At 39.4% G+C, this 14893-nt stretch overlaps 1 pseudogene; it reads right to left on the minus strand.

The window, feature by feature from the left end:
• Positions 1–9552: 9552 nt before the first annotated feature.
• On the minus strand, positions 9553–13649 carry LOC124979407 (olfactory receptor 139-like; annotated as a pseudogene).
• Positions 13650–14893: the final 1244 nt, after the last annotated feature.

Raw genomic sequence — 14893 nt, forward strand, 5'->3', positions numbered from 1 at the left:
GACTTGCCTATACTTGCATTAATTATCTCCTATGGAATACAGAATACAATCTAAAGTGTGAAGTAACTGACTTTCCTGAGAAGATGAGTTGGGCGTGTTAAGGGTAAGAAGGGATGAAGCATTTGTTCATTCAAAAAATATTTATTGATAGCTACCACATGTCCTGGGTTCTAGGGACATATCAAGAAATAATACAGAAGTTCTTTTTGCAAACTCAGGATCTCTTACATGCTGGGTAAGTACTCTACTACTGAACTACAACCCTGACCCCTAGAGAAATTCTTGATCTCATGAAAAACTGTTTAATTTAAGAGGGGAAGTATGAAGAACACATCTCAGGTTTAGGCACTTTTAACCTGAGGTGTCTGGAATGTCTAATATTTGGATACATCTTCAAAATTATATTCTTCTTACTTTTTTCAAGTATTATTTATAGTGGTATATCAAATAGATTTTCAATTAATAATAACTGCACAGCTCCCTCTGGTGGGTGCTATGAATGAATTTAACATTTGTATAGAACATACTATTTCACCTTATTTAAAATTCTCTTTAATTTCATTTTCCCCCACTATTTATGTTTCTGGACATCACTAATTATGCTAATTAGGGACAGAAAATGTTTATATGAATACAATTCTAAAGTTTTGTCCAAATACGTGTTAAGATTATTTTTTTCCTGACTTTTACACCAGCGAATTGAATCACATTTGTTCTCTCTTCAGTTTTCTTTTCTGAATCTCCAAACCAGATAGGTTTTTAAGATATAGATTAAAGTGTTTAAAATTTAGGCAACAGAAGAATATGAATTATTATCTCTAAAAATGACTATACTATATATAAGTTGTTCAGTTTGAGAATTTTAGCCTATGTCACCTGCTGTATTCAAGTGACACAACCTGGTTGAGGTCAGGACTAGTGACATATATTTTTTTAATATCCAGCACAAAATATTGAATGAATATAAGTCATTCTCCTAGTGTTAATAAGTAGAATTTTTAACTTTCCCACTGGAAGGCTCTGTGCATTTTGTCAGGAATGGACAGAGGGGTTATATTTTTAGGCATAAAAGAAATTACACAAAGAAATCCACATCATGCTTTAGCATCTGTTATGCTGTGGGTCCTTGGGTGCATAAAATAAATTTTGGGGATGGAGAGAAGCTGCGCAGTTTACCTTCAAACAAATTGCAAAACAATGAAGACAATGTGAGACTGTGTTCTCTTGTCAGAATTTCCCACCTCCCAACCCTGCCGCTGTTTTCATCTCTAAGTAAAAATTGTAACATTTGCCAAATAGAATTTTGGTTACAAGGATTAAGTGAGATGGTATGTATAAAGCTTAGTTTTTAGCTGGTGATATAAAAGGAAATTAATGAGAGTGGTTGTTGTTATTGTGCAACTGATTTAGAAATAGAAAATTGATGGAATGGAAGCCAGACTATACACATACTTTTGGATTTATAATAATTTAATATGTGAATAAATTAAACAACACAAATCACTTGGGAATGAGGTAAGGAGTGAAATTTGCAGTAGGTTGTGTCAAGAGAATTGTTTACTTGGGGAAAAATTCTGTTAGATACATATGTTTAAAATGTATCAAAATAAATGCAGGTTGGATTAACATTGTAGGTACATATGAACAGAAAGCACATAGGGAAAAGATCCATAAATCTGACTACATAAACACTTAAAAATGTTTTTTAAAGGCATGGAAAGTTATTCAAGATAAAAGGCAAACAATGAACTTAGGGAAATATTTGCAGAAAATATGAAAATGTTAATATATTTACCCTCTAAATATCTAATAGAAATACAGAGAAAACACAGATCTTGAAAGATAAATAAGCCAAGAATAAGCCAAGTGTGGTGATGCACACCTGTAATCCCAGTTACTTGGGAGTCTGAGGCAGGAGGATTGCAAGACCAGCCTGAGCAACTTAGTGAGGCCCTCCCTAAGCAACTTAGCAAGACTCTTGTCTCAAAATAAAAACTAAAAAGGACTGAGGATATGACTCAGGGATTAAGAGCCCCTGAGTTCAATTCTGTACCAAAATAAATAAATGCATAAATAAATAAATAAATAAATATAAAAAATAAGCCAGAATCATAATGGCAAGTTATAATAGGCAAAAATGCAAACATGGTTAACAGGAAAAATTACTCAGCTTCAGTAGTAAGCTGGAAAAACTAAGTAAAATTGTCATGTTTTGCCTCTCAAATTAGCAAATGATTTAACATAATAAATACTTGTGGTGGTATGGTGAAATGGACACTGATTGTTTCCAAATGCAGACAAAGATGCCAACTTCCTGATGATGATAGATAAAATTAGCAATATCATCAAATCCTAAAATATTCATATCTAACATTAAAATGTTCACTTCATAATTATTAAAAAAAAACCCTGTTACATATTGAGAAATAAACTTCATAAAAAGGCAAAATCTCTGGGTTTTAGAAGCCTACAAAACTCTTCTCTATAAATAATACTATACATTCCTATCAGGAAAGATTCAATATTGTGAGGCTATCAGTTCTCCCAGATCAATTTATAAGTTTAACATAGAACTGAGTAAAATCTCCATGGGAGAAAATCCTACTTGGCAAAATGCTGCTATCTTTAATTAAACTGGAAGAGAAAACATGTGAGACTAATCAAGAAGGTTTGAGAGAAGAATCAGAGCTCCTTCCCAGAAAAGCAAGCAAACCCAACTTTAAGAAGCTGAGGCTGCAGTGCTGGCAACACCGTAGCACCAACACAGAATGGTGGAACAGAATATGAGGCTCAGACACTGACTAATGTATGTGTTGTGGTTTGGATCTGGAATGTCTCCAAAGGCTCTTGTGTTGAAGGCTTGGTTCCCCCATGAAACAGTGTTCAGAGGTGGGGCTTTGGGGAAGTGATGGAATCATGAGGGTTCTGACCCCATTAGTGGATTAATCCACTGATAGCTGAATGGACTACTGTAAGGAGGGTCCTAGCTGGAGGAAGTAGGTCACTGGGTCATTCCCTTGGGGACTATATCTTGTCCCTGTCCCCCCTTCCTGGATGCCATGAGATGAGGAGGTTTCCTCTGTCACACCCTGCCACCATCATGTTCTGCCTCACATAAGGCTCAAAACAATGGAGCCAACTGGCCATGGAATAAAACTTCTGAAACTGTGAGCCAAAATAAATCTATAAATCTTTCTTCCTATATTTTGGTCACAGCAACAAAAATCTGACTAACACAGTATCTATGTGTGTGTGTGTGTGCGTGTGTGTGTGTGTGTATAATTTGTTAAGAGATAACACTTCAAATTATTGGGAACAATTTTGGGACCCAAACTACAGAGTTAAAAAATATATAAAGGTGTAATCCTATATCACATCATGTATTAAAATGAATTTGGATAGAAAAAAATATAAAATATGAAATGTATAAAATAGAATCATAACAGAAGTAGGATAAAATAGGTGATAGTTTTTATAAACTTAAAAATGAGGAAAATAATTTCAAGGGCAACAGGGAAGACAGAAGTCATAAAGTAAATATTTATATGTCCTACTATATAAACTATCAAAACACCATTAGAATTAAAGAGTTTCATAGGAAACATTTGGAGCATTTAGGACAAAATGTCAAAATTTGCATTAATATATGAGGGAAAACTCAGCCTCATTCACAAAGAAGTGCAAACTAAAATAGGGAAATAGTGATTCAAGTATCACATCATATTTTTTGAATGATAATATCTAGGATTGATTAGGATTAGGGAAGTGGCCTTCTCATGCTGAGTTGGTAGGAAAGTCAAATGATACAATCTTTCTAGTTGTTTCAAATTTATAAAAGTGTTGAAAATTCTAGGAAATTGTGAAAAGGAAATTGTAAAATGGCTCTTGATAATGGAAAACTGGAAACCACCCAAAGGATTAAGATAGGGGTTTGAACTGTGGTATATATATACAATGGAATACTACTCAGCCATAAAGAATGATAAAATTATGGCATTTGCAGGCAAATGGATTAAATTGGAGAATATCATGCTAAGTGAGATAAGCCAATCTCAAAAAACCAAAGGACGAATGATCTTGCTGATAAGTGGATGATGACACATAATGGGGGGGTGGGAGGGGTTAGTGTTAGAGTTAGAGTTAGGGTTAGGGAAGGGGGCAAGAATGGAGGAAGGAAGGACTGTATAGAGGGAAAAGAAGGGTGGGAGGGGTGGGGGAAGGGAAAAATAACAGAATGAATCAAACAACATTAACCTATGTAAATTTATGATTACACAAATGGTATGCCTTTACTCCATGTACAGAGAAACAACATGTATCCCATTTGTTTACAATAAAAAAAGAAAGAAAATGTGATATATAAGCAATGAAATATTATTCAGCCTTAAAGAAGAATGAACTCATGGCATTTGCTGGTAAATGGATGGAGCTGGAGAATATTATGCTAAGTGAAATAAGCCAATCCCCAAAACCAAAAGGCCAAATGTTTTCTCTGCTTTGCAGATGCTAGTTCACAATAAGGGGGTGGGCGCTAGGGAAGAAAGAAGGTACTTTGGACTAGGCAGAGTGGAGTGAAGGAAGGGAAGGGGATATGAGGGTAGGAAGGACAATAGAATAAATCGAACATTATTACCCTATATGCATACATAACTATACAACTGGTGTGATTCTACATCATGTACATCCAGAAGAATGAGAAGTTATAATTTATTTATATACGATGTGTCAAAGTGCATTCTACTGCTGTGTATAAGTAAATAAATTTTTAAAAATTTTTTAAAAAAAGATAGAGGTTTGATCAAGAAATCAGGATGTGGTTATAAAATGACAGTCATTGCAAATTATGAAGCAGATGGAATTATTAATATGGAATCAAAAAAGCAAAGAGCTTGTGATAGAAAGGAAAGCAAGAGAAAAGGAAAGCTGTGGGACATACAGAGAGAACAAGAATGAAAATACCAACAACCAGACAGAAAAAGAAGGAACAGCTGGCTCCTGTTTGCAGGAGGCTGGCTCCGCCCCGGGCCTTCTCTTTTTGAACACCTTTTCCTTCCCCTCCTGACTTGGCTGTAAGCCTTGATAATGACACTACTGATACCATGCACTGTTAATTGGCCTCCTCCACTCTCTAAGGTTCCAGGTCCTTTCAGACTAAGTACCAAAAAGAAAGTTATTCTTTCCTAAGGGCCTCCCCCCTGGTCTTATTAGCAAAGACAATCTGTAAATCCTTGGGCTTACCTTATCCCCTAGGCTTCTTTATCCTAAACTCTCATTTGGGAGCTAATTAGAGGATTCTGTTTATGGAACTCACAGGAACTTCAGTCCCCAGTGCAGGCCTTGTCTGTCTCAATGGAAATAGTTGCTGGAGGAGAGCCTCCTGAGGCCCTGTGGAGCTGGGGAAGTTAACAAAGTTTATCGATGAGTCTGATACACCAAAATATACTGAGGAGTCTGGGGACTCAAGATTAATTCCATTGTTGGGGGAGACATGGTAGCTTCTGTAGGTCTAAGACCTTCACTAGTTCTTTCATGAAAGTGCAGTCAAGTATGGTGCAAGGCCCATAGCACTGGTCAGAGGATTGGAGTGGTTAAAATTTAGTGGACTTGGGTGGGTGAATCCGTGCTCTGCCACTTATTTGAGAGAGGGTGAGCACAGATTCTAGGAATATGGTAACTCCTTCAACTAAAAATCCAATGAAATTTCAACAGCTACACTATACCTAACATCAATTCAATAATTCTGAAGCTTAAGTCACTTAATCCTCAGAATATTTATTTCATAGATGAAAAAACTGGAGCCTGCAGAGCCAACTGACCTGATGTCACATGGTGGTGTTAGCCTGGGACCCAGTTCTCACTACTCCTCACCCAATGATGTCTTCACTGGGTGACTTGATGCAGCAAAGGCCTCAGCCTCCCAGCTTGCTCTCTGCCATATAGAAGATGTGGGATCATATTTGCCCTTCCTGATATATGGGTCTGGACAAGCACCCTTAGCTACCAAATAAATGTCTGAGCTCCATTAGGACCCTGATATCTTTGTTGCCCCAGATTCCACAAACACAAACTCTATAACAACAAAGTTAAATATTTTCTGACTGATGTTCCAGGGCTCCTTCTCAAGCTCACTTCCTTCCATTTTTATATATTGCTACCTCTCAGATCTTCACATCTCTTCCTGGCCCACTGCCACCACATCCAATTTGGGCATCTGTTCAGTTGCTGATGCCCAAGAACCAGGTCTATCCATCAGAGATCTGTGGTGGTGATTTGTTGATGGGTTTATGTACCTGTTCTCAACTTTATTGGTGAGAACTATCCATTTACTTGCACATAGTCACTTATTTGCCTCTATCTCTTGGCATCCTGTGTGAGTCTGAGCATTTACCATGTAGTAGGTGAATGAAAAAAAAAGTCTGAAATTCTTGGAAGAGACTAATTTTACAGATAGAGGAATTGAGGCTTCAAGAACTCACATAAGCTAAGGTTCTTTAGATCTGGATTATAACTGGGTTCTACATGTTTCCTATTTATGACTTTCTTCATTCAGCTTTACTACCTTTTGTCTATCTGAGACTAGTTCCACCTAGAATTAGTATCACTCTGTGAATCTTGAATCATTCAGTTATTTTCTAAAGACAGGGAGAAGGTAAAAATGCTGGCCTAGAAGTCACTACTTGGAGGTTGCTCTACTTTCTAACTTCACACACTCTGGCAAATCACCTAGCCTGTCTGTACTTTTTTAATCTGTGAAATGAGGATTTTTTAAAACCTGGCTTTATGACTCTCTCTAATCCTCGCCCTGGATGTCACTATGGATGACATTAACTGTGCTGTTGCAAAATCCAAATGAGAACATAGATTTTAAAGTGCTTTTTAACTACCGTTACGTGGTATTAGAATAGTAATAGAAAGCGCCCTCGTGCTAGGGTTCTCCTGGGTCCCAGAAGTGATTTTCTCTGTGCTGGACACATGGTAAGGCTCTGGGTGTAGGCTGGAAGGGGGATGTAGAATGTGGGAGGTAGAATGGTTGTGATGTGTGGACACATCTCCAGGTAGACACATGTGAGTGCTTAACTTCACAGGTGGGTCACAGATGGCCTCAAAAGGTCACAGGTGTGTTGAGGAATTATAACAGCTGGAATGTGTTCCTCTGGATACAAATCATCTGAAGTTGGGACTGGCATACTAAAATACTGCTTTCAGTGCCAGAGTCTGTGAACCTATGTTCACAAAGGGCACACACGCATCTCAACCAAGGTTGGTCACTATCTTCAACTGAACTTATGAAGAGAGTCAAAACACGGCAGTAGGACAAGGGTGCTAGAGACAAACAGATGTTGAGGATGGTGCCAGATGAGGTTTGGTGTGGTGTGGAGCATGAGATTTCAGTCTTTAGGGCCAGGACATAGGGAAAGGCCAGAAGGTGCACTTACTCTCTAAAGGACAGGGACAGTGGGTTTAGCTCTTAATTCAGGAGTGAATAGATGGACAAGATAACCACTTTTGTGTTTTCCAGGCTGCTGAATCCTGGGAAAGTGGACATATGGCCTTGTACAGGATGGAGAGGTCAATGTACTAGTTTTCTCCAAAGTGAGGATGACACCAGACACTTTAAAGGCTGAAGAAAAAACACCACCTGTCAACTCACTCTACCCCTTCCCACACTTTCACCATTCACAACTTATATGTGTGTGTGTGTTAGTTGTAGATGGACACAATACTATATTATACTGTCGTGCTGAGAATCGAACCCAGGGCCTCATACGTGCTAGGTGAGCCCTCTACCACTGAGCCACAACCCCAGTCCCACCATTAACACTTTTAAAAATTCAATTACTTTTTTTGAATTATAGAACTTGGTGAGAAACTTCAAATAATATCAGAGTAAATGGGATAAAATTCAATAGTTCTTCTCCATTTCCCAGTGCCCTCCAGTTCTATTCCCCTCCATAGAGGGAACCATAACCTGCAATTGGAGGATATTCACCCAGATGTTCTTCACCCCATTCAGATCTCACATCACCATCACTTTCTAAATTTAGCAATATCTGCCAAATATCTTTTTCAGGTCAATAATGAAGTTCTTCTTTTTTAAACAAAACTATGCTTTTTATTTAAATTTATTACATGAAACACAAATTACTCATATATGCAGAGCAGAGTTAGAAACCATTCACTTTAGAACAAGAATTAAAGAAAGTAAACACTTTTGCATAACTTATGATCATTTATTTATTATCACTATCCCACATTTCTAATATGTGCCCCCAGACTTTGGATGCAATAAGATTTCCTATTCTGATGGTCTGTGCTAAACTTTTGCCAACTAAGTGCTGTTTTTCTGGTTATTTGCAAGGAGACACTTTTTCAGTTTTAGCTTTAGGCAGTTTTTCTTAATTTTAAGAACTGATAATGAAGTTTATGCAGTCAGCAAAACTTCTCCCTATTATGTCAAATACAATGATTGTTTTGCTGCATCACAAAAAAACTTCTTTTTTTAAAAAAAATTCCCTTTATATCTCTACATTATCTCAGTATTGAGTCTTTTAGGGTGTTTTGAAAATCTCTAGCAGTTTCACTGACCTCTGACAGAAGATAAGTTTCTTCTCACAGTTCATGCTTCCTAGGATCAGTTAATCCACAAGAGTGCTGGAACATGGACTATCTATCTACTCAACTTTCTGCTGGGTGTTTGAAGGACATGGTGTAACAAAAGACATGGAATCTGCCCTGAAGGAGTTTGTGACCCAGATGAAGAGAGCAAAAGAAGCTGCAAGAAACACAGAAATAATTTTGACATTGTCATTCTGTGTGAGCCACAGAGAAGATTAAGATCAGTGACTCCAATCAAGGGTCGCATGAGTCACCTGAAAGAGGCTGTGGTTGGGAGATAAAAATTCAGCTGGAGGGTCCAGGAAGAAAAGATGGAGGGCCTTACACACCTGACATAATGAAACATTCTCTTGCTTTTGGAGGAGGGTCTTGAGAATCAGTTCATACAGTGGCATGTAAGTGTGTTCTGCCTACCCATGAGTTAGTCAGGAAAGGAAAAGTGGTTTTGGGAATAGGTGTCTGATGATCCTGTCCTGAAGAAGGTGTTGGCAGAATGCTTGGACAGGTACCAACACTCTGCTCCTAGAGTATACGTCAAACCCTAATTTAACATCACAATCCTAGAGTTTTTTCTTAAAGATGGATCTTTTGAAAAGACCAAATAATATTTGTCTAAAAAGGGGGACAAGCATTTTTTTATTAACATTTTAATATATCAGTTGAGCAGTCATTAAATTTTTTAAAAAATATATACAAATATGTCATCTTCCATTTCCTAACCCACATTATGATTTCTCCCTTTAGTCCATTTTCTATCAGAAACTTAGATTTTTTTTACCTAAGTTCTTTAGCCTTTATTCTCAATCCAAGTCTACCTGATCCATTAGACCCAACCCTGAAGATTTCCCCTGCCCACACCCAGGCCTTCAGCATAAGCAAGTTAGGTGGGTGTTAGGGAGGAAGTGATATATTGATATATTGATACCCCTTTCCAGCTCATGCCTGGGGCCTGTTGCCCATCAGCACACTCTTCAGCGTACCCTGAATGTCAGGGTTCTGGAGACTATAGATGACAGGGCTCAGCATGGGATTGAGGATAGTACTGAGAGTGCCAATCCCCTTGTTCTTATCTGAGGCTGAGATGGAACCCAGGTGTGTGTAACTGAAGAAGCCAATTCAGTAAATGACACAGACCACAGTGAGGTGGGAGCCACATGTGAAGAATGCCTTCCTTCTCCCCTCAACTGAGCGGATCCATAGTGCTGCAGCAGCAATGTGGGCATAGGATACTGAGATAAGGAACATGGAGATCACCCCCATAAAGGTGGCTCCCACAAACAGTAGCTACCCATTGAGGTAGATGCTGAATCAGGTGAACTGGAAAGGGGAGGGAGGTGACAGTAGAAGTGGTTGACCACATTAGGACCACAGAAGTCAAGCACAGACACAGCCAATGTGAGAGTCAGAGCATTGATGAAGGAGACTGTGCAGCAAATGCCCACTAAGGCACCCTGGACTTCACAGCTCATGCAGGTGCTGTGGTGAGGGGCCAGCAGATGGCCAGGTAGTGGTCACAGACCAGGGCTGTCAAGAGGTGACAGTCCACACCAGCCAGAAGGTGGAAAAAGAAGAGTTTTGAAATGCAGGCACAAGGGAGCCAGGAGACACACCAGGAACAGTGACAGTGATGCACCCAATGTCCAGCACAGACAGATTCCCCAGGAAGTAGTACATGGGGGTGTGCAGTTTGGGCTCCACAAATGTAGCCAGGATGCTAAAGTTGCCCCCAACTGTGACTACGTGGGCAAAGAAAAAAATGACAAAAAGAATGGGTTGCAATCTTTTGTGTCTCAGTCCAAGAAGGATGAACTCAGTGACAGCTGTCTTGTCCCCCCAGGCGCCAGGCTCCCTAGGCCTCTGCTGAGAGCTTTACTAAGAGGGGGAGACTCAGACCTGCCATGGGTGGAGAATGACACACAGTAGGCACATAATCTCTGTCTACTAGATGGTGGAGTGCTGTGGCCAGAATGTCTACTATCAGAATGGATACCAGCCTAGACTGTGGCCAGGTTCCCAAAAGCCCCACTCTGCCAGACATTAGTCCTTTAGTTGCCAGTTTAGAGAGAGATTCAGGGAATCCCAGAGAAGGGCCAGGGGTAAAGGGAACCATTCCAGGGAGCCAAGACTGTGGCCATTTACCAACACAGTATAGAAAAGCTTCAGTATTTTAACAACTCTTGAGATCACGCCACTGTCTGGTGACTGAATGGCACCTATCACTAGATCAATGGATTAATAAATAAATGAGGTTCTAGAAAGCACATACCTTAGGGAGAATAGCAACATAAAGTAGAAGAGAAGGAGTACAGGCCACCATGAAATCAAGAGACATGAAAAAGATTAAGGAAAAAGAGGAACAGGAAACAGAGGGATTTAGGAAAATATGAATATTTTAAGGTGTATACTCTGAGTGTAAACACTTCATTTTATTAAATTCTTATAAAACTTTATGGATTAATTACTAGGATTTCCATGTAACCAGGACACTGAGATCTAGAGAGGTTTAATAAGGATGCTCAGGTCATCAAACTCTAGACAGAACTGTGTCTCAAACCTGGCACTATCTGACTCCTAGCCTATACTTCAGTGCTATATTACTCAGACATTCTTGCTATTAAGGGTTTATTAATGACATTAATGACATTGTGTATAACAAAAAAATGGAACTTCTGAAGTTTTAGGTATAAGGGTTTCTAAAAATATTCACACAAGTCGAGACCCTATTCTTTCATCCTTTCATTTGATACTTATTTGTTCAATATCATAGTATTCTGGATATATTTTGATGATAAAACTAACAACTTGGCATGAGGTGTGAGAGGAAGAGAAGGTGCAATGATTATTTCAGAGTTCTTGGACTGAGAAACTGGAAGAATGTGTTCCTAATAAATGTCACCAGGAAAAATGATGATTTTGTGCATGCATGTTAGGGAGGAGGAATCAGGAACTCTTCCAAGGGAAAAGAGAAGAACTGGAATCCCAGAGAGTATTGAGGTGGTTTTCACTCCATCACATGTGTCTGGGTACCTGAATGATTGAGGAGTGATCCCAGGTATGACTGGGGAAGGGTCTTCAAGTCCTCCTTCTTCTGGATTCTTGCATATGCTGGGCCACCCTTGCTCCACTGCTAGGTTTTTTTTTTTTTTTTTCAAGAACACTGTCCCCCTGCATACATCAAAATTCCAACTCTCAATTCCCAACCCATCTCCTCATGCCAACTTCTCAAAGTGGTTTTTCTTATGCAGTCCAATCTTTACTGGAGTTTGCCCTCCTGTTACACCATAGACAATAGTAACCTGAATCATTCCAGTATTTTCATATATGGAAAGGGACAAGAAGCATTAAGAGAAGTAGTTTGTCCTGAATCATGAGAGAGCCACTCAGAATCAGTAACACAAAACACAAAGCACAGATTATGCTAATAGGTTACCAGAGGAGAGTCTCTGCATTCCCAACACCTCCATCGTCTCCTTTTCTACAAAAACTATTGGCTATCTATTACCAGATGGATGAGAAAAGTCAAGATCCAAAAATTAATTTGACTACACACATATGTCAAAGTTTGTTCTGAAAAGAGGGCTTATTCATTTTCAGCCAATTCCTGCTGTGTGCCAGGGACCTTGCCATGTTATGAACATGTAGGTTAGGTACATATGTTCATTTTCTCTTCCCTTTCAGTGACTCAGAGTGAGAACCTCATCATTATAATTCAAAACCAACTCTGGAATTCGATATCACTCAGTCCTTTATTCTCCTATAGGCCGGGAAGAGGTCACATGAAGCTCATGGATGATAGGAAGACTGGAGCACTCAGCAGGCCTGTGGGTCCCTCACCTGCCTGTGAGTGAGCTGGGCACCTAGGGGTTGGTTCTCAGAATACAGTGAGTGCCAAGCCCACCCAAGGTGGCCTGTTTCCAAAAGGCTTATGAAGAGAATGAGGCAGAGACCCAGAGAATCTGTCCCCATGTTCTCTCTACTCCAGAGCTAATTAGCATTGAGAGGTCCTAACACCAAACTTCCCCAAAGACTGCACAAGAAGACAGAGACAGACAAAGAACCTCAGTCCTTGAGGATTTCACTTTATCTGCCTAGTATTTTGGACTCCTAAAGAAGCATTACTCCAGCCACCTAATATTTCCAAACAGGAGGAAAGCTATAGTCACCAGATTGCAGATCTGAAAAAGTGCAATCCAAAGAGTTCTGATGACTTTCCAAGTCCAGAGAGAGGGTTCATGTTTGGAGTTCATGATGAGCCCCAGATAATAACGGATTCAGGTACATTTTTTCTCATTTATTTTGCACATTTTTAAAGATGTAATTTTTTAAAGTTAGTTTAATTAAGGTACAAACATAATTATAAAGTTTTATGGGTTTGAGAAAATATTCAGTGGTGTATATAGTACCTCTATCAATATAGAGAACATTTCAGTGATTCCCTTCAGGTCCCTAGTGGCCCTTTGCCATCAGTCTCCTCTTTACACCTTAGTCTGTGGCAACCTCTTATCTCACTTCTGTCCCTATGAATTTGCCTTTTTGGGAGTGTCTCTGTTATAATTTGGATCTGGATTGTCCCCCAGAGGCTTGTGCTTGAAGACTTGGTTCCCAGTGCAGTGATGTTCAGAGGTGGGGCTTTGTGGGGTGACTGGATCATGGGGCCTCTGACCTCATCAGTGGATTAATCTTTTGATGACACTAGTGGGAGGTGGTGGAAACATTAGTTGGTGGGGCCCAGTTGAAGGAAGTAGGACACCAGGGGTGTGACTTTCATTCCTTCAAATCCCTTTGTATCTCACTTTGTCAAGGATCTCCTAGTTCTTGAGTGTCTCCACCATCTTCCCTTTAGTTGATGTTTGCCTACCAGCATATAAACACACAGTTCCTCTCATCTTCAAACAAAACTTAAAAAAACAATTCAAGTCTCCCTTAATATTTGTTTCTCCATTGGCTACCTTGGTACATCCTTTCTTCCAATCACAGCTGAACTTCTCCAAAGAGTTGTTTTCATCTCTGATCTTCATTTCCTGACTTCGCATTTACTGGATCCTCTAACTGCACCCGCTCCTTCTCCCACCACCTCTCTCCAAGTGCCCTTGGAGAGGCCACACACTGCTGGAATTGCCGGCCTATCAACTTGGCAAATACCCAACACATGGATTCATCTTCATCTCCTCATTCATTACTTAAGAGCACTTGCCACTTGATAAAAAAATTAGAAATATGGACATATAACTGTAAGCTCAGGTGGGCCTCTGCAGGCTTCGCGGGCAGAGTTAGTGGCCAAATAAAATGGGACAGAAAGTGGCCAGAGCAAGCTCTCTGGAATTTGGCTCTCAGGTGAAATTCCCAGATCCCTGGGGGTATAGGGACCCGGAGAAAATCGCATGTGGCCCTGGCTGCCCAGGGGTTTTATAGGCTGAGATGGGAGGGAGTCCTGTTGAGTGACAGGTGGGTGTGAAGGGTTAGTGGAACTTTCCATCCACCTTGCTGCAAACTTTCTGGTCACCTTTGGCGGGGTGGTCTTTGTCCCAGCTGCTCAGCTTTTCCCCCTACGGTCGCCTAATTTCCGACCTAACAATAACATCTTGATACGATTTTTTCCCTAGAACTTCACTGCATAAACACACACATTTAACTGAGCACTGAGTTATAACATTTGCCATATCATATTGAAAAGGACAAAAGTAATTAGTCATTGGAAGTGTCGATTATTCAACCTCTTCTGAATGCAAATCTGGCCAAATATTATCAAATGCCTTGAAGAATTTTATATCCTTTGAACTGGAAACTCCACTCAAAGTTTTTGTCTTTAGCTATTAGAAGAGTTTACCCAGGTAAATGTACAGGAACACTTGTTTCAGCATTCTAGATTATTTGAACCAAAACAGGTTCACTAATACAAGGTGATTAAATCCATTTTACTCCATTCATTCAAAGGAATACTAAGCAACTACAGAAAAAGATGAAGAAGGCCTATATTTAATGTCAAGGAAAGATGTTCAACTACATTATTGTTTACAGAGCTTTAGATGTAGAACAATTTTTCTTTATAAGTATATCTTATGAATAAAAAATTTTAACACATATATGCTAAATATTCATAATGATTATCTATGAATGGTCAACCTACAGGTGAATTTTATTTGTTCTTTGGGTGTGTGGTTTTGTTGGTGGTGGTGGTGGTGGTCATACTGGGAATTTAACCAGGTGTGCTTTACCACTGAGCCACAGCTCCAGGCTTTTTTGTGGTTTCTTGTTTGTTTGTTTTGTTTTTCTTTAT

This window comes from Sciurus carolinensis, chromosome 3, assembly GCF_902686445.1.
Source record: "Sciurus carolinensis chromosome 3, mSciCar1.2, whole genome shotgun sequence".
In the NCBI taxonomy this organism is placed as follows: Eukaryota; Metazoa; Chordata; class Mammalia; order Rodentia; family Sciuridae; genus Sciurus; species Sciurus carolinensis.